Raw genomic sequence first — 26,922 nt, forward strand, 5'->3', positions numbered from 1 at the left:
GGGGCTTACGTCGGTCATTGGAAATGATAGAGAATTAATAAAATTCTCGACAGTACGATCGTTTCGCAGCGGGATATTTGCACATCGATTTCGATGCAGTCCATTATTAGACTGCGGATTTTATGCACTTGTGACAAGAGCGAGCAAATCCAATGTAATACAGCGGAAATATTCGGAGAATTCAAAGGCATAAAAATATTTACAGAATCTAAAGATACTGTTTGGAAGTTCACCTACTTACTTTCTATACGAATTGCATCAGAACCGGGTCTGTTCTGACTCAGAGTATCAAAGTCGTCATTGAGTTACTCGGCTTCTGGCGAATTAATTTGTGATATATAAACATAAATATAACAGCAAAAATAATGACATTTTTATTGGATCAAATAAACTTTTCTCGTGCTCTATTCGTCATAAAATTATGTGTGAATTGAGAATTTGCATGAAGATTTTTAGCTCTGCTTAAGCTTTAATTCTTGTAGCTTTTATTCGAACAACGAAATTATTTTGAGTAATTTGTTGGATTGTGCAGCAGACCACTTTCGTTCCATTAAAATAATTATGTAGAAGTCATTGCTGCAGCTTATCTTCGGCGACGTATTATGTAGTAGCGGACCGCCTATTTCGGGAAGCAGTATTTTATTATTCAATTATCGACCGCACGCTATGCTGGCGTTACTTATAGGACGACCTGATATACACGCTTCTCTGATTCTCATATTTTTACGGGAAATTTCTGGAAAATCCATTGGCCATTACATCGAACCGGCCCAGCATCAATATTCACCTGGCGGAAATAATAGGCGGCCGGTAAGATCTGTTTTATAGAGGCACGGTAAATCATTTATATTGATCAATATGGTCCAGTCGGTCTACCATTAAATAACAATATTTACGATCAGGTGTTCCCTGGCAATAAAGATTAAACAATCGGGAATAGGGTAGATCGAGAAGGCCTTTATCGCGCTCGAATTTCAAAAGCGCAGAGAGATCGCTCGCTGCCCGGTGTGCCCGCTATTAATACACGCGCAGATAGGTATATAATCTATAAATCCAACGGTGTTTAATGAATTTTTCGCTAATATCACCGATTCAATCTACAAATGGCGCCGGCCGGGTTCGTTTTGTCGGCGCTCGCGAGCCGAATTTATAACTCGCTCGCGGAGCTTTGACGTATCGCGCTGCATTCGATGTTTGCTCGCCCGTTCCCGAATATGCGGCCAAACACACGCGCCCAAAACTGCACACGATTACGCGGCTATTCACTGTCCTGCCCGCAAACGCCACCCCGGACTTGTCACAAACTGGTTAATATAAGGTAGACATATAATTCGCCGAAACGAATTCCTAATTATTTGAATTGTGATTTCGCTGGACGCTCGATTACGGGTACGCGCACAATGCGGAACTTAATTAGGTGGTACCCGTCAGCGAAAAATATAAAATGACCGTGGTTTATTGCTCCCTTAATTAATTGGTCCGTGGTATATTCGTTTACGCATTCCTTTGAGCTTTACAACGTTTTTGGCGATGATTTAACTAGATAATTCATATTATCAATTGTAAATAGTTACAACGTATTAACTAACCCAATCATTTATTATTAATCCACAGCACCCGTGTAACATTGGTTACGTAAATACACGTTATGTGGGTCACCACAAGCATGTTCATTGCAGGATTTATTGCCGGTGTGTTGTTTCGGGTATAAAACGGGTTATACCAAGCATAAAAATGATTCATGTTTTTCTTAGTACTCATTAAAACCAACGGGGACCACAAAGGGCATGAAACTTAATTCAAGCTTTGTTAATTCCCTTCTACCCACGACGCCGAGAATCTCCGAGTCTATTAACAATTATAATGAAAGATTCGTGTGAAGATCGTCTGCGGTAACAGCGAGCCGTTAAACCGATAAGATCGAGCATCGAACACGAAAGAATAGTATTGGAAGTACCGATAAAAGTGTGTGTTTTTTTTTATCCGATCGTGTCGGTCAGGACGTGTTAGGATGTGAGCTTCTCATTCGGTTTGAATATATTTGCTGCAGCAGGGAATAATATAAACGCGATACGATCGTAGACCGCCGGAGTAGAAATCCCTAGATCGTGGAAACTTTTTAACCGTCATTCGCCGACACTGTTATACCGTGATCCCCAATTGGTTCCGTTGTATCGGGTATCGTTACATTCGTTAATTGCGTAGAACTGTACACGATTGTGGACGTAGGTTTTCGGAAACATGGGTAATTAAGCGGGAATAGAGTAATATATTTTCTTTCACCGGTTGCGTGGGAGATCGTGCGGACAAATTCGAGAAACTACACTCGGAAATGAAAATGTAACGCGTCCCGCAAACAGGCGAAGTTAATTTATCGTAACGAGGTAATGATTGAAATTAATCGTTGAAATTATTTCGCTTTTGAACTTTCGCTGCTGAATGTGCAACTCGGACAAATTATAATTTCCTGTGTATAAAAAGATCATTGTTCCCAAGCTACAAAGTGAGTTCAAAGTTTGCAAAGTGTATATAACACCATATCTTTGTAAAACCATGTACAAAGCAATTTTATTAACCCAGACCATGAATATGGCAATTATCTAATTGCAAGACGTTTTGCTGTATTTGGATACGTTTGGACATCTTCCAAAAATATTTTATGCAAATGCAGTATTTGAAATGCTATTTACAAAGAGCAATTTTTACCTTTAATTCGACGATTTTGTAGGAACCCCAGACCCCTTTTAAAAAGACACGTCTCAGCGAGTATAGTGACTGGATATTTTCCCACACACTGGCACTAGATCAATAGAATTTTAGCTCGTCTTGGTCCTTCGGAAACGAGATGTGGATGTCTCGAAACTGCCTTCGTTATTTTTAATGATTCAAGCGTGTTGCTACCACATACGCCGAGAAACATCATTGAACCTGTAATTACGCTCGCATAAAACGTTGCATTGGACGCGCGAGAAGATTTAAATTTCTCGAATTCTTTCATCTGTCGCGGCACACGCTATATCTGTGCTCTACAGCTACCAACAGTGGAAAAACACTTTGAATATACCGGCTTTGTTATATTTCACGAATTACTGGCAGTATTGTATTACGAGGTTCAGGCTAAAATGTTTCTGCTCTATAAGAAATTTGATATTGAACTGCACACTGCACACGCGTGTTTGTTAATTCCACAATGGGGCTGTTTTTTAGACTGAAATGGCTCACAATCTTGATGCCAGTGTTATTTTAGAAAAGTGTTCATTTATTGGTACGTTCATTCATATACCATCATTTTGTACAATACAAGTTTCATTAATCAAGAAACTGTGAATTTTATGGATTTGTGATAAACAATTGTTGGGTGACGTTGGTAACAATAGAAAGATTTATTTAAACATGTCACTATCATTCTTGCAACTGATGCAGAAATGTTATATTTTTCATACAGACCTGCTAATTTTAAGACTGCTATTAAATATCGTTTTATTTGAATGCAGTCAAATTACAAAAACAGTGAGACTATAAATTCGTATAATATTGTGGTTAGATCGATCAAACAAAATTTGCAAAAATTGCAACTGTCAATACAATTTCGAAAGTTTCAGAAGACGTGACGTGACGAATAATGTTTGAATAATGATGATAATGTTCTCGACCTAAATAATGCCGAGTAAAAAACTGCCCGCTTATTTACCCCTTTCCCGTCGGTTTATATTTTTCGAGATATTGGCAAATATATAAAACGCCGCGGGAACGGCGGGTCTCCTAAAAGATAATGACGCGGCAACCCGAGAGTCATGTTAACGTGGCAGATTCGCCTTATCGAGCGAAATAACTCCTACTCAATTTATCGTTCTACCCATTTATTACGTCTTCTTCGGTAGGTAGAAGCGCGCCGAAGTAAATTCACCATAGGGAAAGCATTTGCCACGGCGGCGCGGAGGAGGATGTACGGGAAAATGAAGAAGTACGTGCTCGACGCAAAGATTTCCGCGGTATAAAGCTGATGCTGTTCTTTCATCCGATACCTTCTTCTTTCGCCGTTTACAATATTTCCGAGATTAAATAATTTCCCTCGGTTTCCCTGAAACATCTATTCAGTTCCACCCGTTTGAATTTATATTCAACATTCGAATTTCTGGACGAGTCAAGGCGACTTCTATCTGATTTTCTCCTTCACAATTGTTAAAATATTTTCATGAGAAATTTCGTATTGAACTTTTTTACCCTTACCTTTTAAAGCTTTTATTAGGACAAAAATCACATTTTTAATTTACATAATCGACACTAGAATTCTACAGTTATTCTACAAAACATTCGCTGCTTTGAATAGTCGATAATTAAATATTGTAACTTTTGATTCCATTTACTGTCCTACTGCAACATTATGCGCGAATTATTTCTAACTGAACCAACGGATCAGTGAAAGTGAAATGTCACAGTACATTTTCTGTTTTCAGAAATATTTTTATTTTTTCTTCGTTCAGGAAGAACGTTTTCAAACGATGAGATTGTAATTGAAACACATTTTGTTAATTCGATGTGTCGGATGAGAACTGATGAATGTTAGAAAGTCTGTGAATATTCAACCAAATTAGTTTTTGACTGAGAAACGTTTCAAAAGTAGAATTATAAAATGTTTCATACTTGAACGGTTATTTCTATTAATCCCCAAAGAACAGTGACACTTCTTTTAAAACATTTCCAAACTCGTCGAAGTACGTCTTTGAACTTATATTTATTGAAAAGCTGTGCTTCTACGTACGTTCCACCCTCGCTACTGACTTAAATATTTTCTCCAAGAGCAAACATTCCTCAAAAGTTTCTGCGCGAAATCATGCATGAATCGCGCACGGAAGTAACAACTTTTCTAGGAAGTACCATCGGCGACGTACACAGTTATGTTACCGCTGTTTGAACAAACTCTTCGATAAACATTCGTTCGTTGACGAACGCGTAATCACATGAAAATGTTATTACCAGTTCTCGACCGACAACAATTTAAATTTCAGTTTAAACATAGAAACATTTGCAGTCCCTACAAAAATATTTCCACAGAAAACGATTTCCAATCGCAAAGAAAATTCCTAAAAAAATTAATAACAGCCGCAGCATCGAATTCATGAGATGCTACGCATCCGGTATCGGAAGATTGGCGGAATTCCTTCGAATACTTGAACGGGACGTCGTCGATTGAAGGTGGAGGAGGCGCGAGCACCAGCTAAGTAAAGAGATAGAGTGGATGTACTCAAGACCAGATGCCACCTGGTTGAAAAACTCGCGGGAAAAATAAATTTCCGCGCGACCCGTAATTAAGCACTCGTTGCCGAGAATTGTACCGGGGATAGGTGGAAACGTCTTCGAGCACGTCCGCTCGAGTGCCCGGGACCTCTCCGCATAATTAAGCCCTTAACATTCCTCGGCTCTTCCTCGGCCGTTCGACTCGGAGGAATGCAGTTTCGTTTCGGACGTGTCGCCGTGTACATATCGTTGGGCTCTGGAGAGAAGGGACTTCGGAGGAATGCGGGTCTTTTATTGGTCAGGCCAGCCAATGCACGCTTACGCTCGCACAGTTGAGGCGCACGCGTTCTCGCTATTCGCTGAGTAGGTTACTACTTAGGGTCTGAAGAGAAGAGACTCGGAAGAGGGGGGCAGACTTCTCGCTCCGCCTAGTCCCCACCTTGGACGGTCACGTGACCTTCGAATAAGACCCAAGTAGTCGTAGCGTTTCGAAACATTCGATGCCTACGCCAATTCAAGGTGCGCGTCGCTTCATCTCTCTTTATTCTGACGCGCATCGTCTTTGTCACAGTAATAATCGAACACTTTTAAAAAGACGATAACTTTCTTAACGGGACGGTTTACGGGACCCGTCAAAATGACGGGTTCTAATATTTTTCATTTACAATTGTTAAGACTCTGAAGATACATCCATGGGAAATTATTCAACAAATTTATTTCTTTGGGCATGTCATTAAAAAAAAAATGGCTAAAAATTTGGGCAGCACATTCTTGTTCATTTCATAACGTAATGTAAAATAGTGAATTTTAGAGCTCCGTAAACCTAGTGTTAAGATTCGGACCAAACGACCAATTTTTTCGAGACAGAAGCTTTCTAAGTGACATAGAAATTTCTCTTTGGAAAAGTTCCAATTGGTCAGAATCGTGGAGGCAAAGTGATGCGCGTCAGAATAAGGAGAGATGAAGCGACCCACATCTTGAAGTGGCGTAGGCATCGAATATTTTGGACCGCTACGACTATGTCGACTTGGGCCTTGCCTGAAGGCCACGCGAGCGTTCAGGGTGGGGATTAGGCGGGGCGAGTAGCCTATCCTCTTCGATCCAGACCTCTACACCCGTGGACAAGTTTGGACCAAGTTGTCTTCGCCGTGGACGTGTGTATTTCCTTTTTCCATCGTGAGCGATCGTTTTTCGAAGAACGCCGGACGCGTCGCACGATTTCTTGCGCGTCAAATGCGCTCCTTTATAGCCTTTTTCTCCGATCCCTCCGCCTCCTTTTTTTTTTTTCGCCAAAAGAAAGTCGATACCGGGACGAATTCCTGACGTGCCCCTAAAAGGAACGCTCCAACAGAAAGATTGTGTGTCACGACATGGGAAAAAACTTGTATGGCGGTTAAGACAGCAATAAAAGCGAGATGACGGAAGCTGGGAGCACGCACTTGCCATGATTCGATGGTTTAGGAGCCTAATTTGCTGCGTGACGCGGCGCTTTCTAACTGGGCTACCTTGAAATCGAGTGAGGACTTGCCGACGATGATCGACGAGGATTCGCCGGAATTAATTTACACAGACTGGGGTTGAACCGAAATTTTTATCCAGTTTGATTTATTTATTTATAAGGTCCTATAGCATCTTAAGTATCGTCTACTACTCTATCTTAAAAATTGGAGTTGAAGAGAAATTGGATTTTATTTATGTTTGTATGAACAAGATTTAAAAAATTTTTCTTCGTGAATGTCAACTAAAACCTATGAATTGTGTATGTATAGTCAATAATCTTTATACAGAATAAACATTCTCTATATAAATTCCAAAAACCTTGACTTACTAAAACATTTCTTTGTAATAAGATTTAGAAGGTGTGTTATTTAAACACTCTGGATCTCGCATCGTTTCTTGCATTGTCATGAAGACTAATTTAAAGTAAATCTTTCCCTTCGATATTCTGTTTATTTTCTTTTTATGCTGAGCGTGCAGCGAAGGCGACTTATTATCATCATTATCATAAATGCACAAAATCCACAGTTTAATACGCATCAATATTATTATGGTTTGTGTTTGGAAGAGGCCCCGAGACACGTCGACAGTCATAATAGCTGTCCACCCCACTTCGAACAGCCAAGTGACATAACTCTGAAGTGGTTATGGGTAGGGTGGACAGCTATTATGACTGTCAGCGTATCTCAGATCTCTTTTTTCGAAAAATACCATTCAATGTGTCACTCTGTATACCTTCATCTTCAATATGCACGGTGAAGTTTCACAAGTCCTCTGCGAGTGGTATAAAAATATTTGTGATACACAAGTTATTTAACATACGGTCAGCGTGGTGTTACCATAACGTGCTAAAGATGAGAATTTGTACATAATGTGTTAAGACATTTGATAATATATTTTATAGAAAAATCATACAAAATCAAGGAGGCATAGCAGTACTGAACAGTCATAATCAAATTATTCATTTTTAGTTGGATTCACTTACACGTACGAGCAATGGTTAGACAAACTGACGAGTAATTTAAAAAAATTTTACAAAATTTCAAAATCTTCGATTTATGCAGTAACTATAATCAATTAAACGCACATTAGGCAACTTTCCTCTACGTCCCCTCTTCGCGCTGCAGTGCGTACTGTGCACGGCATACTGATTCGACGCCGAGATCCCCGGAAGGGTGTGTGTAATTAACAAACGTAAACATTGTATCAGTTCGCGAGGATCGAGCTGTAGCTTGGAACTTCACGTGTCGTGATTTCGGTCGCTTTATCTCCGTATCCTTTCAGTTCGTATAACATAGATTCCGACTTCCGAACCTTGGCGGGACCTTTGCGTTTAATCAGGACGCGCGTCATGAAACTCTATATCGCTCGTTGCAGCAACTATCGGGGCGCAGCATCGCGTAGTAACGAGTGTAGACTGTCACGGGTCTCTAATCTCCGATTTCGACGAAACCTTATCGTGCAATTATCGGGGGGCCGGGGTACAGACGAAACTGTCGCACTGTAATCTACTGGTATCTCGCGAGATGTTGAGTCTGAAAGTCGGTGGCCGAGACGGTAAATAGGGTTAGCCCCGCGACTTAAACGAACAAGAAAATCGAGAAACGAAAGAATAGCTGAGTCGAAGACCCCCTAGACCGTTCCGCAGATTCCAGATTAGACGCGTCTAACGCAATACATGGGCATTGCGGTTTTAGAGCCAATTATGGCAACGATTGTGCCCGGGAAAAGGAAAATCTGCGCTGTACAACGGGAAGATATCGTTCGGGGGCTCAGGAGCCAATCAGTGCGAGTCCCTCGGCACGAACACGGAGATGATGAAGTCTTTTAAAACTTGCCTGGGAAATGTATGTTGTACCAAAAATGTGTATTCTACGCTACCAAATCTTGAAACGCAAGATTTTTAATCATTCAGACACCTCGTGGTGTCTAAAAATTAAATTTCCTCCGTATTGATTAGGTAGAAAAATTGTAGCCCCAAACTTATCATTTTTACTGAAATTCAACACTAACTTAATATCTCACAAAAGGAGTGTTGAACACCTCAATTGGGACTCACAGGGACTCGCACAGTCTACTTGATTATATGCTCGATGAGTATTCAGTAATTCCTACAAAAGCAAGCACACAATTTCAGTGATTACGAAACGGTGAATCTGAGAACCTGCTATTTTGACAGGCCTGGGAGTTGTAATGTTTTTATCGGAACCGTAGGGCGAGACACCGTGTATAAGGCAGCATGGAAAATGTCGGCAATGTTCGACCCGTTGCCACCAGCTGCACCCTTTTTTCTTTTGAAGTGATCAAGATATCATGTGAGGACTGGTTCCCGCGCACGGTATGAATTTCGTTCCCAGAGCGATCCGTACACCGATTGTAATCAATAGCTTTGAACGCGGTCACATGGACACAAACCGTCGCCCCGACGCGAATTCCCGTGGATCCCAGAATTCGCGTGCATCTTCGCGATCGATACATCTTTGTCATCGATAGCGTTATGGCTCGGCGAATTTTTCTTGACGCCGTTGCCAATTGGAATCCGACCATTGACGCGATGAAATTCGATTTCCATCAGTCGCGTTGATGCATTTGCGACAAGGATGACGTAGATGCAGTACAAAACTGTAACAACATTTAAAGGTTCTAAAAGCGGTGTTACATTGTATCCACCTTATTAGAATGATTCACGCTGAACCTACCAGAGCCGGTCGAATGACCGGTTTCAGGTTTTCTATTTTACAATTATTAAAGTTATAAAGATGCCTTCATAGGAATTGATTCGACAGGTTCCTTTATTCGATCATAATAAAAATTGTAAAAGAACTAAATGAATTAAATTATTTTTATAAGGCAATTCATACTACAGTAAAGTCTTGATCTAAGCTGAACAGAACTAGACTATCTTAGTCAGTTCGCCTATCCCCTCCACTGGGGGTCATACCCCGCGAGGGGACCTCGGTCGCAGAGCAGTGTGACGTGTAAACATGCCGCGTAATCATGCTTTTCTTCTTTGTATGTGTGTGTCCACGTGTGTTTACGTCACACGAAAACTGTAGCGCTACACGATTCATGTCACAGCACGGAGGACTGAGCTTAGATCAAGACTCTACTGTAGCTAATTTTAACGCTCGGTAAGTTTAATCTTGCTCTATTGCTTCCAGCTCATTGATTAATTAATTAATTTTGCATAAAAATCCGCAGTCTAGTTGTAAGTATTGCTTATTCATGTAGGCAGCATTTCACCAACGGTAGATTGCAAGATAAAACGGTACCATTTTTCATTTGATACAGAAAGCACCGCCGATCCACCGAATGCCTTTGTACCTGTTATTATTAACATTGTGGAGGGACGCTTCTGGCCTGCTCGAAAACTGTTTTCTCAAGCTCGCCGGCAAGGAACCAGCCGGATTAACTGCATTGCTTTGTCAGGTCGGACCACCGTAAAGTGTTTATGGTTCTGGAGTAAACTTACGTTACGACCTAAACAGACCAGAAATAATAAAATCTTTCTATAATAGGAATCGGTCGTATAGGGCGTATACATCAGTCGTATATACAGTCGTTTAGGGATGGATAAGTGTTAAACATTTGCACAAGGTAACACACGATTGTGCAATTGCAGGTCACGCAATACAACTTCGTCGAAGCAATAAAGAAAGGGATAAATCTTTATTTTGCAGAGAGATCCGCAATATGTAAAGGATGAGGTTATTTAAAATTTTGACTTAGACCACTTTTACAGTCACGGTTACGGTTTGTAATCTCGTTACGGTCGAGTTTCCGATTGTAGTTACGGGTTCTTGGATTCGGTCGTGCAGGTTTTTCTGATGGCGGTGTTTTCGAAAATAGTATTTCGCGCGCTGTGTGTTGAACAGTATTTCACACTGCTCGAAAAACCTGGCCAGAACAAACGCAACGAGGAGCAAAAGGAGTAAAGGAAGGCGGCGCTGAATGCACCGACGGGACGAGATACGACATGGAGGACCGTGATATCGGTCGGGCATCAGAAACCATAAAAATAAATAGAAAGAAAAATATAGCCAATCCGTGAGTTGCGTATTTGGGTCAAGCTCGTTGGAGATCAACATTCTCTGAGCCGTGGTCGTATGTGCACGCGTTTTCGATATTTTTCCGCGAGAAACTGCGACCGCCCGAAAATGTTCAAGCGAACGTTCGCTTGAACATTTTCGTGTCCCGCGCACGGGCACCGGGTCTAGGTAATATTTTCCCCGCAATATGATTTCATATCCGCGGATTGATACACCCCCGAAAAACGTCACGATAGTTATTCGCGGTGCATCAATATCTGATCAGTTATCACCGGAAGTGCTCTTCGGTGCTTTCGCGTTGTTATTAACCGATACTTTCGTGACGTTCCACGGAATCGTTTAAAACCCTACTTACGAAGTGTTTAACACGGCTCTATTTTGAGTGGCCGTCGAATATTTTATGCTGACGTTTTTGATATTGATGGACGCCCGTTAGTCCGGAAACCGCGAGAATGTTTGTCTGTGCCATTCATTATTTCACGTTGGCTGCAAAGAAATTATTAATGACGCGGTGGCGTTCTGTAAATTTGCGATTCGTGTTGTTTCGATATTTTAAAGTTGGACGTACCAGTCAAATCAGTTTTCGTTGCTGTGTTGGTGAATTTCTTCATCCAAGCACACAAGTAATAATATACTAGAATATACTAGAACATATTATAACACACTTGAGTATACTGTAATATATTAAGATATGCTGTACATATTATAATATACTAAAATATAGTGCAATACAGTGAATTGATCGTATTGATTTTTAACTATATGTATCTTTATACATGCTGCACAATGATCAATTCATTTTCAAAAATGGTTTCATTCGGTAGAAACATTTATTTAGGCACACAAACAATATGTTGAATTGATATGAACGCATAGTGCATATTATTAATGAAGAACACAAAATTACCGACACATACCAAATTCAGATACTCTGTAATGGCGCTTTTTGAAGTGATATTTCGTGTTTCCAATTTCACATGGGAGACGGTCGTTACTATCCGAGTTCAACGACATAGGACGGTAGGCCTTGAAACGACCCTAATCGCCTCCATCATCAATACATTTCTGCTAACGTCTATATAGTAAGTTCCTAAATTCCGGAATACCATAAGAATTGTCTGTCCATCTGCCGAAACCTCCGGTTTCCCTGAAAGTGTCTTGCCCGAGCTAGCTTTCGCCTAACTGTACTCGTATCGTGACACACAGCCGATATACGGCAATAAATCTGTACAGGAAGATCGTTTATAACAGTTGAAAATCCGATAAGAACACGTTCTATTGAAACGTGAATCGAAAAAACTGCGACGTTTCGCCTAATCCTGACACTAAGCCGGACTTAGGGTGTGCTTATGAGTTCCCTGTGATCTATGGGGAAGGGGAGATACCGGATGTCAATGAAGAATCGGTTTCATCCCGCAGTCATTACCGAGATACTGAAAGCAACATAGCTTTATAGCCATCGAAAAATCAAAGAATTTCCTCGTAACTGCAAATCGAAATTAATCGTCGCGGTTAGCGTAATTTTCCGCTGTTTCGGAAGAGAATGTATCCGCGGCAGTATCGCAGGCGTTTGTAATCGGAGCCATATAATGCATCTTGTTAAATTGATTGAGGTGTACGAGAATTGTATTAATGCGTTAGATGGTCGGGTACATAATGACGGTAATAATACCCGTTCCCAGACAGGATCGCTGTCTATTACACATACATAACAGGTTGTGGAATGCAAAATCATGCGGCAGAAGCAGAACTGTTATTAGTGACTTCGACACGTGACCCACGGTCTCGTAAAATCATTCGCGCTCCGATGCGAATCATTCGCTTCCGGTTAATCAGTACGTTCCATTTTTCGTCGTTTCGAAAGAATAAAGTGTAAAACAATAACGTTAAAAATAAACCGCTTAAACGTTTTGGCTGCCGGCTGAGCAAACTCGGCTCGCTTACTGAGATGCTCACTGGGTATAAGAAACATTTACTTAGCTATAGTGAGCGGGCTAGTCTGCTATGCAACGAGCAGCGACGGTTCAGTGATGAGAGATAAAAAGAAAGAGAACAAATATGATTTATGTGGACGTGGAAACTTGAAACTAAAATGGAACATACTGGTTCACTTGAGAACTCATTTGTATTTTTATACCACTGCGTATTAAAGTTATAATATGTAGGTAGGAACGTTTTTACGTGTCACAAGGCGCTATGAAAATTATGGAGCACCTATTAATAAGAGTTACAGTGTAAAACGACAAGCAACCCGGCCGAACTTTAAGAAACCTTTGAAATCTTAGTTTACTTTCCAAACTTCATCGTTCATTAGCCTGGATAAAAGACCAAACTTTGACATTAATCACGAGTCTCCAAGAGGCTTGCGCCTCGTTCAACGTTAATCAAATTACAGGGATACTTACTTACTTATTGTAAGAATATAGTAATTATAAGACGGGGAGCGTCATTTCGAACTTTAACAACATAAAATACCGATCGGAGGGAAGTTTCAAATTGATTTTTGCTCCGATCCATAGGCATTAACTATACTAACAATAAAATACTTATTATGCATATTTGTGTCGTAGTATTATTATAGTATTTTATACTACATCAATTTTTTTTTTGACTATATGGAATTTAGAAACGAATACAACTGTGTTTAAATTATACCAATTTAATTAAAGGAAATCAGAAAGTTCTTTGTCATAACGAATGTTACTTTTTGTATCCTAAAAATCCTAATCCAATTCGATTTGTTTGAATATAAAATGAATTTAAAGCAATCCAAGAAATTCGTCAAAAATAAATTTTGGCATGTGACCGATGTGGCACGTGTTAAATGCTTGATATAAATAAACAAATTCGTTCGAAGCTTCTTTCCTCCGGACTTAATCGAAACGAAAAGAAGGAGAAATTATTGATCGTGCGCCACTTTCAGAATTTCGAGAAACAAAAACCTCGAACCTTTTTAATTTCATGGTGTTCCATAATGTTTCTCTCGGACGCTTCGGTTGCCCTGATTTTTTAAAAGCACGCAGCAGCTTCTTGAATCTCCAGACCACCGTAATCACTATGAAAGGCGAGAGAGAGAAAACAAAAAAAAAAATAGTGCGTGTCAAACCTGGCCTTTCAGTTCGTGTTATGCGTGTGGAAGCGATTAGTATGCACGTGTGTGCGCGCATCTACGAACGGATTCGGCGAGGCATTGCCGGCACGAGGAGCGTTCGGTGCATCAAACAAGCGATTAGTTTGGCAGCCAGGTATTTATATTGTTAGTCGGCTCCTAACTGTCTACCTGCGGTGAATCGTTTCGCGCCAATTAATCTGTCGGGTTATTTGTACGTGTCTCGTAATTCGGGGCCATTGATACGTTCTTCTCCCCCGGAATGTTTTGTGCTTGTGCCGGACGATAGAATTCGACTTTGATTAAGCAACGGACTGTTATTATCTCGCGATCGACATTTGTTGCTGTCGTTTTTTGGTCGACCCGTTGAAACGTTGCGTGTGCTCCTCTTTTGTGCTCCTCTTCGGAATGTGGAACGACTTTGAACGTGGAAATAAAATCAATTCGTGCAGAATCGCACGGGCACAGTATCGGCGAAAACGTTTTAAAGATTTGTAAATGACGCGAAGTATTTGCGTTTTGCACAAGTTTGTTTCACTGAAAGTTTCATAACGAAGGAGCCAAATTTCGTTCAGCGTTTCTAACGCGAAATTAAAATATTGTATACCTGCTTGTCATTGAAGCGTTTCTCTTAATTGAAATTAAAATATTGCAAACGTGTCGTTCGTGCATTCCAAACCTTTTACGTAAATAGTTACATAATGTTCACGTATTCCAAGCATTTCGCGCTATCTTAAAAGCAACATACTTGCTGTCGCTATCTATCGAACTCTAACATAAATATGTTAATATCCGCGACGCAACTATCCTGTGGCATCCACCTAATCGCCGTTTCCACTACTTCATGCATGCGCGAAGAGCCGAACCATTTTTACGAAAGACGAGCGTAGTCGTTCACTTTGATGTTCTGCGGAGAACTGGTTGAGCAAGCTGCATGTTTACGCTATCATTAAGATATACCTATCAATTATGCTAAACACACACGGTTCGATGTGTTTTCTGAAGTGAAGACGCACCAAGGAATGCAGCTCGTCGCGAGTTTATCATCGCGATGCAACCGCGAACAAACACAGTTCAACTTTCATTAACTCGCTATTACTACACGCCGTGTTTACACGACGTACATAATTGCTTTAACATGATTAAATACCGACGTCTGTTTAACGAGGAACGCTTTTCCGAGTGAACGACCGCCGAGTTTTATTTCTATGCGGCCGGGTGCGCTGCGACAATATTGCATAAAATATAATTACAACGATAGCGCGGAACGAGAGAGCGTAGCGACTCATAATTAGCTTAATGGCGAAAGTATGCGTAGCCGAGAAATCTCGAAATATTATATTCTACGCAGTATTGTACAAATACGCAGAAAATCTAATTTGATGTAATATAAACTTAACGTTGTGTATCCTGTGAACTTTGTAACTAGCATAATGAATGGAACTTCTATTTAATCTAGTCACTGTGGCGGGAGTATTTTATCGCGTGTAATAAATTTGTCGTTTTCTAAAAAGTATGTTGTGCAACTTCCACGGAACAATTTAGACAATTAACTAATTAATTCATTGCCGCACAAGTGCGCTCGCAGAGACTGTTATGCAAATCTGTCGACCAACGCTGTATACAAATGTTTTTCATCTGGTTCGTTGTTTTTCGTTGCCTGTAAAAATATTCTATTTAAAATATATGGAGAAGAACGGTGGAAAATGTGTGACGACTTTTTTAATGTGTAAGATATTCTCTATGAAAAGAATAATGTCTAAATGACTATTTAAAATAAGAACATATTAATATTGTGAAAATATTGTCCGTTGATTTTCTGATTTCCGTCCGTTGTGAACGTACCGTTCGTGTCGTTTTGAATGTGACGGCGGTGCGTGTCAGTTTCAGCGGCACGTTAGGCTACGCTTTTAAGAGTAAAGAGCGGGGGCGTACAAATTGACACTCTCTTATGGCTGCGGCTCACTTATGCCCCGCGCTCGAGGGAACTGCAGAAGCCGCTCTTGATCGCGAAACTGCAAGTTGGACACCCGTGGTGTAGACATTCAACCGTTTACGAGATACTTACCGATATAGTTCGTGTTTTGCACGCCAGTGTGTGGGGAGTCTCTTCACTTCCGGTGGTATATTAAGTTAGAGGCGCTCCCGGCCGCGGATTCGATTTCTGCTGCGGCTCAATTTCGCCCCTCGTCGAACTTAATTTTTCCGCCGAGAAATAACGCCTCGCAATAAATCATTTTACCGCAGCGGGAATCTTGAAATTGAAAATCCCTCCCAGCGGCGCGCGAAAGGTCCGTTTTACTTCCGAGGATCTTGTAAACCTCTGCTTTCACAGGCTGAAGATCTTGTCAGCGTAAAAGATTCATATTCCTTTCATCTTTAATAGTCTATATATATATATTTTTTTTTTTTTGTTTAAGCATTTTTATCCTCCATCGAGATTACTTTGCGTTACATTACATGCAATTGTAGAGTTGAGAAGTTACAAAATTGCGATGTACCCTGAAGACATCAGAGATAATTAATTCTCCTTTTCTGAAGTAAAATGCGTTTGATGGTTTGTGATCGCTAGACTGTGAATTTCTGTGAAAATTCTCAGTTTTATTGGTGACATTATGAAAATGAAAATAGGCCAGTTATTTAGGAAAAACTGCAACCTCGATAAAAATTAACTATGTTGAATGCGATGTGGTTCCACGACAGATAATTTTGTTTCACATAATTAGGCCCGGGGAATACATAAAATACAATACTGTAGAGATGTTAGAAGAATTGAAAATATTTGGATTCGCTCAGAAAATTTGTATTGTGCATAATAAACCATTTCGTGCGCCCAAATTCTGGTAAGTGTCGAAATACATTTTTGCAGTTCGAAATTGAAATATCGGATGAAACAATTTTCGTTCGATTTTTTATCCATGTCTCGCGTTGGGAACAACATCATTCGCAAATATTGAACATTAACGCAGCCCGTGTTCGGCAATTCGGATTGCCAAATATTCGGCAACGGTTTTTTTTTATTTTAAAATATATGAAAAACCATTTATACGTTAGTACGCCAGGGTGGAGCTTCGACGGTTCATTCGAAGCATATTTCGCGATTCGCGGAACATTGCTCAATGTTTGCACCGAACGATGGGACGAGCGATATTTAAAAATCGAAATTTACATAATTTACATTTCGTTTTTACGGCGAATGCACCGGGAAATGGCGACAAAGGACATTTTTTCAGTTGACCGTGAAACGCGTTATCGAGCTCGCGTTGACATTCGCATCGACAACGGCGTAAAAATTTCTCAGCGACGCTTATTGTTAGTCACCCGCTATTTGTCAACATCGCGATTACCCTGACTCGCGGACTATCGTGCTGGCGCTCGGCGCAACGCGAAGGTGCATTGTAATTGTTCGCTATCAAAGACTGACGATTAACACGCTGGACACACAACATTAATTTCCTGAGAATGAGCATTCATAGTGCATGCCCCTGACAGCGCATAGATAAGGTGCGAGGATCTACCCAACTTGTTCCCATTGTGATTAATCGCTTTATTTAATTAATAATCTTCTTGCGCGCTATCGCAGCACATCCTGGTGCATCGAAATCTATTTGTTGACACGTTGGGCGCGGAGCTCGTATCCATGGACTTTCCGTTCACGCTGCGAGTAACCGGAAGTTTGTATCTAAACAGAAGTCACCTCCACGAGTCGCCTAAACGAAAAGCCTAGTGTCGGTCCCCAGGGACCGACGTAGCGCTCAATGTGTTAAAGGCTGTGATTATAAGACACTATGCTTGTTTTAGAACAACAAACATTATCGCATTGTCTTATGACAATATCAAAAAACTGTTAACGAAATGTTCTTTTTTAACGACTTCTACATTTCAAGACTGTGGACCTCTTATCAAAATGAAACAGAGTCTACAATCAATTTTTTTAAAACAAAATTGAAATCTCCTCCTTCATTCTGTTCTTACTACACTGTGTAACTTTGCTAGAAACAATTTTCAATATTTTACAAAGTATCCATGTAATATTCTTATCATGAAGTAATAAGTGCAAGAAAATTGAACACTGAAACGAGACAGTATAAATCAGTGCGTTTTATAAAAATAATCTGTAAAGATGTAATACCATTTTCCATAAAACGATAAAAATGTTTACGATGAGGAATCCTACCGAATGCAATGATCACCTTACTGCGTCGTACACTATATTCTAATGCAGATATTTTTTGCTCGGTGTTCCTAAATAGTGTGCAAAAATGTTTGCATTAAAACCATGTCCAATATTGATATTCCAATTTTTCGCCGGTGTAAAGGTAAAACATTATTTCCCGGCAGTCTACTACGGTACAGAGGATTGATCAAACAGTATTGAAAGCTTTATGAATAACATAAATTCTAAAAATATTGATAGGTAATGGAAAACGGGTGGAACGATGAAAATTTAATTCGCGAAGGAAAACGCATTGTTCTCTTCCGCGGGTTTGCTCTGAAATTAAAAATAATTTACGATCCGCATAGACGGTTAACGGGTGTTGTTTCAGAGCCGTGAAAGCGTATTCACAGATCACCCAGTGTCGACTCGAATCACACAGCACGAACAAAAATTCGGCGAATTCGTCCATTTTAACTTGTTTCTCCCTACGCCGCCGCCCCGGCGAGGAAAAAAGAGGAACGCCAGTTTAATTATTTTCGGTACCCATGTCAATTCGTGCCAGTTCGTGTGACAATCGAGTATCGAAAGCTGTTACGGTTTCCGTGTTAACCGTGCTGCATCGGTGTAAGTGAAAAACAGAACGTTTTTCCATAGAGCGCGCGCCCGTCGGATTATCCGTTTACACGTTTACACGTTTACACGTGTACCGAGTCATTTGCGTGTCCGTTCGTCATTAACGGAAACTTGCGAATTCATTTACAAACGTTTACTCTAAACGCTCCAACATCCCCCTGAAAATATTTCGAACCTCTATTGCAATATTTGTGGAATGTTATCCGAACCTTTCGAGAATCGGAAATTTAGTTTCCAAATAATTTTTGGACCCACCGTATTTGAGAAAAAAAAAGGACCGAGCATACGATTGCGCGTTTAGTTTTGCGACTGTGAATCAGGGTTCACCGTGCTTGCAACAAAAACTTCGTTCCGTAGAGCGTCGGCAGCAGTGATACGAACAACAAACTACAAACAATTTCTGTCTAACTAAACTTCGTCGCGTCACGAACATTTATCATGTTGCACGTTATTCACCAGTCGGTATTGATCATGCTCCGGAGTGCAGACACAAGGGCAATGGAAATTAATAAATTGCGTGCAGCAACAGCAGCGTTTTCTCGCGAACTGATGTTTGCGATTCAGTCTCCGTGGGCCGTCTACGTGAACAAAATAAAAAAAAAAACAACGTTTGAATAAGCGCAATCAATTTTGAATATTAAACCCGAAGCTATGTTAGTAAAAAATATTGCACGGAAGTCGAGGCCATAAATATCAATGTGCGCATCATTTTCGAGTTGAAAAACAAACCGATCTGGAACGGAATGTTATTGGTAATTAATATTATCGCTGAGTTCCCAGATATGGCAACGAAGGGAAGGACACAATAGGGAGAATTGGACTCCTTTCAACCCTTCCGTGAACAATCAACATTTTCTATGATATTTAATAATGTTGCACTTCATGGTTTCATTTTTATGCCTCAGAATTAAGAAGTCTTCGGTTTCACGCTCATCCAAATATCATGCAAAAACGTCTGATCGGAAAATGAACGATGAATTGCAAAAGTAGAGGCTTTAGGGGGGCCGGCATGGTTTGAAATCCATATACGTATGCAAGGGTCAAAATCTAGACAAATTGCCTCTTCAATATTGCAATGAGCAGTTTAGAAGTGGTCAATTGTGTTTCCTAAAAGTCCAATCTACGTCTGTATGGAGCCCAAATTGCGAATTTCTACCTCATCGTGGAGTAATTTGTAATATTCGGCAGAAAATTCGAATTCTGAAGCAAGTATGACGTCACAAGATGGCTGCCGCTGAGAGGTTCTCTTAATTTCGAGAGATTTAGTGTTCGTATCGAAAAAAAAGGCTCCATACAGACGTAGCAAAGACATGTACAAACACGGTGGTATGCATTTTTAATTGATTACTTACTTATTTACGACGTAAAATGTCTAGAAAAAAAAGGCACAGCGTAACATAGCGTGACAGTCAAGGCCAAATGCCTGCCGGCCCCCTTAAGTTGCAAAATGAGCTCAAGCGTACACCTATTTGATCTTTCGTTAGGGAACTATGACGGTTCAGATATCAGTCATTTTTTCAACAAATTGAAAGTGTGCCAATGGTGGCCATACAATTAGCCGTTGGCGTTGTCTGCGATAGAAGAACGAGTGGTGGGGGAGTTGAATACACAAGTGACCGAAGCCTGCAAACACCATGATGCGACACACACGCACAGACGGGCACCGCGCTGGTAGCTAAACACATCTACATGGGTGGGCGTACGGTTTCTATTTGTTGCAAATCCGCCATGACGGGGACGGTGACACGCTTCGCCGCGTTAAAACTGCGAAACGTTTACGAGCTATGGAGGTGTTCACGATCGGCCGCGACACAGGGTCCCGTTTGCTTTTCTCATTAGCGTGGGCGCCCTTCGAAAAAAAACGGACGGCCGCTTGTGTCACCGCGAGATATTTCAGACCGCGTTAATGTCTTGTAAAACGGAACGGTGAGTCTGTAAATTTCGGCGTTCGCCTATCTCGCAGGTCGAACCAACGGTGCGAACGTTCACACGGGCCGGGGCCCCGGTGCCATAAAACCGGGCTCGTTCCCCGCCCGAAAACTGTCCAATAGCCGAACAAGAAACTTCTCGTTAGTACTAATTCCGACGGAAGAACAACCGTGAATACAAATTAGCTGGACGTAAAAACTATGTCCCGTGATACTGCGAATCGCAGTAATATTCGGACACTTTCAAGAGGACGATAACTTTTTAAACACTGGTCCGTAGAACTTGGATTTTGAGTTTTCAGAAGCTCGAACAATTAGTTTACTACGTGAAATTGCGATTGGTCAGAGTTCACAACTTTTTTACGCGGGCCTGTACCGATATTTCGAAAAATATATTTTGTAGATCTGCATCATATTCTGAGAGTTTTGTCAAGAACACAATCAGATTCAAGTGAACATGAGCAAAAATGCATGTGAAGATAGAGTTTTGTTTTCTTAATAACGTGACTACGTTGAAAATAATACAGCAGGTTTTTACTGTTTTGTATTTGATCCAGCCATTTTTGGCATAAATAAATGCAAATGTAGTTAATTGCATGAACTTGGATTCATAGGTTCGTTGGATTGGATTCGTAGGTTATGTTCGTCGGTGGTTTTAAGTTGAAGTTGTTTCGAATTTAATTGAGCATATTGAAGAAACTGTTATGTATCGTTTTATGTATCGTATGCGACGTTTCTATTTAAATTCTAGTTGAACTGGACAGTTTCAGTTTACAAAACAGAGCTAAGGAGAGGAAAGAATGATGAAAGTGCATTGAGGAAGTCTCTCATCCGGCATGTAAGAAGGTGCTTAGAATTTCTCTTGTCGCGAATGTAGGTAGATTGCACGATGTCCTATTATGCGACGGGGTAATAACAAGACATCCTTTCCAAGAATTTAGAAGAGAATTTCCAAGAATTATTTCGCACCGATATAACCAGCGACAGTAAACACGATGCAAATGGAAAGACTGAAATGTTACGACGGTGAATAAATTAGGAGAGTTAGAAAACTTTCGTGCGGAGCGTTGTACTAAAAGGATGACGGTATACAATAATAATGCAACGATATTCTCGCGAGCCACTTATACTAAAAACAATACAAACTCTATTTCGTTATTTTATGGAATACTCGTGATTTGTAAACTCTTGGGATGTTCTAGCATTTTTATAATAAAATTGAGAATGTTGTTGTAGAGAACTGAATAAAATATTGTTGAGAATCAATATCATTATTTTTATAATGTCAACATTGAAATATAACTCAATTCCAAATAACCGAAAGAAACATACATTTCTGTTGTATCGACGTAATCGCATGTAGGAACATACCTAGAATATGTAGGTATATCAAAACGATAAATCAAAGAAGCATTCTTCTTTGCAGAACGTGGGACAATAAGTTTCGAAAGGAACCTGTTCAAAGTTTCGCGAATGATTTTAAAAGAAACAGTCGGACTTTTATGGCACTTTCTTCAATCTGATATCTCTAAACCATAAAGGGAACTTTCTCTCCGTTGGGTCACAAGACGACTTCCTTTCTTTGCGTTTTCAACTGTTATTCGTGTTATCTCAATACGTTTACCTTACTAATTAGGTTAATCACTCAGAAATGATTTATGTTACGAAAGACGAATACAAATTGCTCAAAGCCTCATCGAGGGTGCATTCTGGTATTGCTGGGAAACCTGTGGAAGAACATTTTCTGGGCACTGAAGGGCACAAGGGCTCCTCGAAATCGGAAGTGTGGCCACTGGAGAGGCAAAGAGCTCGTCGATAATTGCGCTCATACATCTTGTATAGCACATATTGTAATATCAAATCGATTCGGAGTAATTGTATCGGAGGCAGATTGCGAGTGTTTAAATTCACTTATTGGACAGCCAGTGGAAGGGGCCCGGGTGTAGCGAGCAATTCCCTCGAATTGCTCGTATTGAGTGATTACGGGTGGTCCATTAGTCGCGATGTTCGTTCGGGAAGCACTCGAGGAAAATGCAGAATTACATTTTCCTTGGGCGAATTGAGAAACGATCTTGGGGGCTCGCCTGCGGAGAATCTAGTTTCGGGAATACGTAGCAGTTCCACCCACCGAAACATCCACGTGGCCATTACTTGGCAGCAATCGTAACTCACCGGCAGTCCAGGTTGCCAGCTGTTATACGTATACACGGTGCGCGCGTCCCGACTGCATCAGCGCTTGAAATTGGAAACCATATCGCGGGATATACAGATTATTATGCCATTAGGGTATAATGGGAGGCGCATTCGAGTCCACCGGGGAAACGAGGAAGTAGATTCCCGGTGGCTGAGAATCCTGGAGAGTGTGGCAATTAAACCAGTCGACGCTCGGGGACGATCACGCGCTAGAAGAAATTGTTTTCCCGAAGTGGAGATACTCCGACGACTCGAATATCGCAGCACCCCGTCCCCGTTTTCCGGGCGATCCACAAAAAACCAAAGTAATTAATGGCGCGACCGGATTGAAGGAGCACGTTTGAGGGACGCGTCGCCGAAGACGGGGATATGGAATACTAATGCATCCCGATCATTAATTTAATGCGGCCCTGGCTAGGGGAGAGAAGAGCCGGGATATGCTTAACCGACCAATGGGGCTGTCGAATCTGTTGCGCCCCGATCACCATGCCGCGCATCTGTCAGCTTCAAGGACCCATTCCATGACGACGTCACTCGAAATCTGTCTGCAGTGATTCTCCGGTCCATATACTTTTCTAAAAACATATTTTAATTTTTTCAGGAAAAAGAGAAAGAGTTTTATTATTTTTTAGCTGTACAATTTAATTCGTGATCCTTTCTTCATAAATTTATTGTTTATCATATAACTACATTTTTTGTTTCGGATCAGCAGGAAGGCCGGGGTCACGGCAAACGTCGACCCATGTTTTCCAAAACACGCAGCACAAGAACATATATGACTCGTGTGATTTTGAGTATTTTTACTTTGAAAAAATCACACGTGTACTTCAAATACTGACAAATAGGAGTGTAAAGTGCCAATGCTAAAGATTCGTTAATTTTTCTGAAAAAAATTCCCAAAAATTCGCGCAGAAACGGCATCGCAAACTGGAATACTTAAAGGTGAAATAGCTTAATCAGCCCCGGCAGCGTATGTCAAATAGAACCGTGGTCCAGCGGCCGTTTCTGTTGAACCGCGATAATCTCAGCAGCTGTTAAAAACAATGTCGTGCGCGGCCGCAATTGGCGACGTTGAAATAAAAGGAGCTGCGAATCGTCCTGACTGAGCCAGCGTGAGGCTTCCTCTCACGCGTAAGCCAACCCATTATTCATCGCCGCCGGCCTGAAAAGAGCGTAGAATAAAGAAAGTTGGCGGACGAACGAAAGGTGGACCAGAGGTGTGCCGGTTATTTAAAGAAAAAGGGGAGTTAAATGCACAGCGTGAGTCTCTCACACGCTGTTTCCTCGCGCACGATCCATTCGGGAGCCGTGAATAGTCCGCGCGACCAACGAAATAAGTATTAAGCTCTCCGGGTACATATGCGCATACGTAACAGATGGAAATATTTCAAAACGCGGCACCGAAAGAGCAAATCATCGCGTCGATCAATTTTCCACGGGACCTCCAGTTTATTAATAATCTATTTCCATTTTATTAATAACCTGCATTTCATGCACAGTTGGCTGCGGCATGTTCAATGTTGGCACAGTAAAGTTTCAATTTAAGCCGAACGGTGCTACACGATCTTAGTCGGTTCGATTATCCCCTCCACTGGGGGGGGGGGGGCATACTCCGCAAGGGGCCAGGAACCTTCCTGGATCGTCGAGGAGTCTAAATTGTAAACATGCCGCGCTGTTCTTTTCCACGTTCGACGCGGTCACAAGAAAATAATAACCCTACACGATCCATGTCACAGCACGGACCCGACGATTGGGCTTAGATCGAGACGTTACTGTATCACCTCGCGAATATATCGGTAACTCGTAATTTCCGTCAAAAGCGAAAGTCGCATTCGCATTCAGCACGTCGAAACGAATGAAACAACATACGATAGGTATAAAAAGATTGAGGGAGGGGGGCAGGTGTAAACTTCAGCCGAAACCGCAATTATTTTTGCACCGACCTAATGGAATTTCATCTCGGAAAACAGTTCTATTGTCGAAGGCAATCGCGACGAAGCTCGGGCGAGATCATCCGGTAAAATTCCGGCGTTCGGTCTTATCATCCTAAGGCGAAACTTGTGCGTTCATGGTTTCCACTTACCGAAACGTGATGAGAAATCGAGATGGGACGTCCTGGCCACGAGTTTCGAAGCTGGCGCTCGCTCGCAGAGCCGGGGACGTTTCTTACGTCGGTGACAGTCCACCTGGCCCCTGGAGTCTGTGCGACACCTGCGCTGAATTCCCGCGTTTGCGATATGTTCGCGGTTATGACATCATTTATTCGGGGAACACCGAATTTATACGGCGTGAAAACTGCACGTCGCACGCTACTCTCCGACGGGGGCCGACGTAATTTACGGAACTCGCTCCTTTCGGATAGATTTCAAACGGTCGAACTGCAGTTCTACCTCGGTTCCACTGGAATCAAAGAAACTGAATATGAATGTTATGGAAAGGAGGGGAATGTTGTCCTCTCCTCTCCTGGCCCTGCAGTTCGACCCTTTTTGTTTACCGACTGTTTTATAGGTACAATTTCTTTGCCAATCCCCCCCCCCCTCCCGCTTACCAGAATTCCAAGATTTGGGTCACCGGCCTCGGTCAATACTTTCATTAACCATTCTTGTTACAGTAATGCCACTGCTGCATTGAAAAGAGGTTTTGTCTTCGATATAGGGTTTTGCAAATTGGAAAATTTCTTTTCCTAAAAAGGGGTATTTTATTTTTATTTTTTGTGAACGATTATCATGAGATTTTGCTATTCTTTGTACAGCGTGCCACTCATTTGAGAAACTTTTAGACTTCTTCCAACTTCGTACAAATTAATTTTCATTTATCTTCGAGCAAGTCTAATAAATGTAGAATCAAGCTCTAATGAAATTGAAATTTAATAACACGCTGCGAGTTTTACACGCGTGTAAAAGTTTCACTCCTCGTAAAGACTGAAAATTCACTTGTTGCTTAATTTGACAATCGGATTCAATGAACCTTGAAATTTTTAATTTTTATATACATTATTTGTTAGAAAGAAGCCGTGCTTTGAACGTTCAAACCCGGTATAAAAAAAAATGTTAAGATAAATTATACATCATTTGTTAAGCTATGATATTCAACCATATATTTCCTGTTAAAATGTTGATTATAATATAGAACAATGGTGTAAGGTCCATCGTATGGAAAGTTCTTTTTGTACTGTAAAATATTTGTGAATGTAGAAGTTTTCCTATGTCCTTGATAGATGGCGTGATTACTATTATTTTGTGAAAACAATATTAGATTTTTGTTCGAGTCTAATGTCCATAGTAACATAAATAAGTCATTGTCTTTCAGAATAAAAATTTACTGGTGCAAGTGACCCATTTTGCTTGAAAAAAAAATTGAAAATGAACTTTTGAGAAGACTGCTGCGTCGATTCCGAAATTCAATTGACGGGTTTTCCAATAATTTTCATAAAAATACCGATGATTTTCATTCTTCAATCTTTCGAATGCTTCATTTCTTAACGCAAGTCAAGGACACTGTAACAATAAAGGCCTCCAACTATAATAATAAACTCCAATGATATAATAATATAACAATATACCATATTATATCTCTAATATAATAATACACTCTAATTGTGCTTAATCTTGGAAAAATTATAACTGAAGCCACCTGAGGGGTTTACGTTCGATATGCTAAAGAAACAACACTCGCACAACGCCAACGACCTAATCAACCTAATCGATTGTATAATATTCAAGACTGTATTCAAAAATTTTCAAATCTGGCACGAACTGTCCCAATCACTTAACACTACCGGAAGAGCGAGAGAATGTAATTGAAATCACTGGCAACAGATCATTCGATCAATCAAAATGGCTCCCAGCGCGACAATGCAATTTACAATGGTGTCTGAACTTTTGCAGAGATCGAGCGCTCGCTCAGAGTAGCATCATAACAGGAGCACGTAGAATTTTCAAGAGCAGGAGCTACGGTAATGGCGGGTGCTTTGAAGAGTCAAAGATATCTCCTGGAATTGCCCTGGCCTTTTGTTTCTCGACGACGCTGTGCAGAGAGAAGGGGAGAGACAGGGGGAGGGGTAGCGCGCCCAGGAACCACTAGTTTGCGTGCACGATGCGATAGGCTAATTAATTA

The sequence above is a fragment of the Halictus rubicundus genome, chromosome 6 (assembly GCF_050948215.1).
Source record: "Halictus rubicundus isolate RS-2024b chromosome 6, iyHalRubi1_principal, whole genome shotgun sequence".
Taxonomy (NCBI): domain Eukaryota; kingdom Metazoa; phylum Arthropoda; class Insecta; order Hymenoptera; family Halictidae; genus Halictus; species Halictus rubicundus.